Here is a 4,132-nt window from a genome sequence, read left to right as displayed (position 1 = left end):
ATGAAATAGAAAAAATGCAGCGTAGAATAATTAGAACCAAGGAAGAAGATTACAATTCATACTAACGTTTAAATACATACCTGTTTTAAATCGAAATTCTCTTTCGTTTGAACAGTATTAACTTGACAGTTGACAGTCTTATTTTCACTTACAACTATCTGTATTAATACCAGAAATACTACATTTCTTAATAAACACTTTGCTTCCATCTTAAACATCCCTAAGTTTACTCGATACGTAGATTTGTACTGTTCGTGGGATGGATCTTCTTTAGAACACTGATGTGTACCGTTTCATATGCGTTGTTTTATTCAGCGGTATGTGTTAGATTTAAAGTGACGACCTGTCTCCACTGGTCCGTTTCTCGTTAGATAACTGTCTACGGAGATAGATCTTTCATAACAAACATAGTACATGTCTTGATTTATCCAGCGGAGCTGAACCACGGTGGCTCAGTAAGGTACTAGGTCACTAACCAGGAGGCGTTGTGTTCACTCCAGATTTTAGAGCGTGGTTCCCGCTTGTCCGTGGTGCAGGACGGAGAGCCTGAGAAGGACAGCGAATGGGAGCAACCTACTCTTATATCAAATTCCAATTGACAAGTGTTGTTTTACGTGCATGCTAACGTGTACAGGGGACCTCAGTTTTGCGTCCCATCCGAAGGACTATATACTTTCCGTTATCAGACTATGCCTTGACAACAATTTAGACACCCACTATACGATGGCTTCTTTGCACCGAAAAAAACATTGCACAAAACAGTCGGTTTATTATGATTTTGTTAAGAAACGTGCGTAAGTACACCCCTTAACTATCTCTGTTTATTGATCCATCTTTGTCGAAACAAATTGTATTTCCAAAATCATGGAATTATTTCATCATACGTCGTATTTGTGTGGTGGAAACAGCCTTGTCAGTAAGTACAATGATTCTAGATAATAAGACAGGACCCCAGGTAGCGGCATGGTATAAAATCCTTGTTTCTTGCCTATTTACATCATAGCTTGATAATGACTAGAGAAGCCTAGTCGAAACGTCGCTCAGTAAAAAGCAGTAATTGTATTCTATAGAATTGTGACCTGTATGATTAGACGGGTTTCACATCAGGTGGCAGACCACCATTAAATTTCACCACCTCGGTACCCACAAATTGTAGTTTGTCTATTTATAGCAACTCTCTCTCTGTCTCTTTTCTCACCTTTTGCATGTTCATTTTTGTTCTAGAATTGACGAAGAGGGTTCGAATTAACATTTTCTGCCAGGTTTTGGTAAATATTCATTATTACAGATTATATTATCAAAACTGGCCGAAAACGTAAGAACGAGTTGAATAGTGACGATTCTTAGCGAGAAAACAGTTCGCTATTTGTATCATATTACGGTCGCCAAAATGCTCTAAAAGTGATGACGAGTATAATTGTAAGCATCTCTTACAAATATAATTGATATTTATATCATTCTATCAGAGATTCAGATTCCGATAACTTTACGGTACCTGAAAATAACAATAGGCCCATTGTACACGCAACACATAAATTTATAGAAAATTGACATTCCTTGGATGAGAATTGACGTGTAAAACTCACTGAAAATGATGCTTTTTATCATATATCGTGATGTTTTCAGCCTATGTACAAATTCTATGTCTGGCAGTCTTATCGGAAATTAATTTTTGAACCCCGTATTGAACTCAGTAACTCTGACAACTTTAATTTTCAAGGGATATCCAAAAGAACAAAAATCGCCATATTGAATTCTGTTTTTATAGTTTTAAATTTACCTCATCTGGGCTATTCATAATTAGTTTTGTGGATAAAAATTGAACCCTGCACCCTTAAAACCCTTAGCCTATAGGCTATAAGACATATTGTACATGTCATATCTAACGGAAGTAAAAAAAAAAAAATAATGACGATTAATTAAAATTCCGACGTTTGGGATTTCATTTCTGCCATCATGGATTCTTGAATTTTATTTTTGAGATCAGAAATGAACCCAGCGACACCGAAAACCATATAAATGACATATCCAATAGGAATTCTTTTTTTCTTTAAATTCAGAGACATCGAAAATACATTTTTTGAGGGTTTTTTTTTGATCCAATTCGTTATTTCAGCACATTTCGCCTCTTATCGCCATTTGTGTTTGAAGAATTTAAAAAAAAAGATTTATTCTCCCTACACTAAAACATACTGAACCTTGTGGAAGACTGCCATATTGAATTATGTTAATTACGTCATTCCGCCATGGCCGAATTTGAGTATGGTGTTGTCTGATATATGGATCATTGTATAATACTTTGGGGTCTATTTACTGTAGAGGTTACCTAAGTTCTGTAGAGGTGTTCTGGTTAATGTTTTGTCGTCGTTAGCTAGTACCACTGACAACAAGAAATAGGCTAACAAGAATGTGTCTGGTGGTCTAAAGTCGGGCAATGACATCATAGTCTGATAATACAAATATGGTAATCCCATGTGTTAGAATCGTGGTGCCCATATAAGTACACTGTGTTGAAATCGAGGGTAGCATCTTTGCACCTGACCAATCCGGTAAAGGAAGCACCTGGTCAATTTCCCGGGGCTCAATACATGACTCATGCACGCAACCTCTTTATAATAACGTGCGCGGTTGAATTTCCTTTAGATATCATTGAGAGCCTTCCCAGGGGAAGGTCGATTATACAAACAGCCTCCTAGGCTGAGAGGCTGGGAAACAAACATCGTTCGGATTAGAGCACCCTTTAAGTCGTAGGAGAACCATAGGATGTTAGGAGGTACGTCAGTAAACCTGTCCTACGAAGTGGTGGGGTAAAAAGAATGATGGTAATCGTAATCTAGTAAACACAAGCTCGGGAAAGAGAACTCATATTTAGCTTATATTTAATGTCATAGCAGTGTGCGTTATTTCCTGTATTATGGATGTTATAAAGATATAAAAACATAGTTAACATAAACAGTGTTTCAGACTTAATAGATCATTGGAAATAGTTATCACGGGCCGTATCACAAAAGGGAAGTAATTCATCATTGATCTATTTAACGACACCGTAGTGTCACAATTGAACCAAACTTTATTGGTTTCTTTTGAAATTCGTTTTGGGGTAAAACGCTATCCGTCCCATCCTACACAATCATACGCGACGTCATAGGTTGCACGCGATGGTGCAGCGTCAGCTAAGTCACGTGACACAAACTGACAAACATGACTTCTTTTATACATTTTTATTGCGTGGGGTATTTCCTCTCGAATACAATGTTTTGAGAAGGATTTGAAGAAAAATTTAGTTTGATTATGCTTTTAGTCCAAATATATCATCAGATCGCCCTGTTTGTAAAACCAGGAGTGGGTTTAACTTTCCATAATAATATAAGTACTGACCTTGGATGGTGGAGGCCCAGTTCGTGATGAAAGAATAATTATATGGTAAAAAATATATAAAATAAACGAAAGCGCCTATGTGTATTAATCTGTTTAGAGAATGGCAATATACGGTGGAAATCTTGAAATGTTTTGTTTTGTTTTCATACTAACTTGATAGATTACACGGAGTTCTTTATTTTTATCATACTCCTCGCAGTGTTATGTTTGATTAGACCTAATCCCACTCAAACACTGCTGTAACGAAAGCAAATTTCTGTTCCAAATTATGACTGGTCAATAGTCCGATTACCAACCAATACCTAACTGCGTAACAATATCATTCGAGTTTAAACAGAGTTCCAGATATGTTTACATAACGTTACTTCAAGACTCAAGAAATTTAATACGCCCGATTAACCAGAGCATAGCAGAATATTGCAGAAAAACTAATTGTGTGACAAACGAGGCTATCAAAACGACTCAATGTAAACAATACTGCTTGGAGATGAATGATGCCTTCGCCGTTTTTAATACCTTAAATCACTGTCCAAAGTTTTAGAGAAGATCCCAGATTAAATGAAGGGCTGTCATGTTGCTGTACTTAGGAGAGATTTAATTGAACGGGAAGAATAGACACACTCCCTCAAAATCTCAAGTATCAGAAGTCAATCCAGCAATTGCCAGAGAGGGATTTCTCGGGTCATTGCTTCAGGAATGTGTATTAATATGTTTTTATTAGGCACATATTCATATAAACAAAAGTAACTAGACA

The sequence above is a fragment of the Patella vulgata genome, chromosome 3 (genome assembly GCF_932274485.2).
Source record: "Patella vulgata chromosome 3, xgPatVulg1.2, whole genome shotgun sequence".
Lineage (NCBI taxonomy): Eukaryota > Metazoa > Mollusca > Gastropoda > Patellidae > Patella > Patella vulgata.
The sequence above is the reverse complement of the archived record's forward strand: the minus strand, read 5'-3'. Positions refer to the sequence as shown.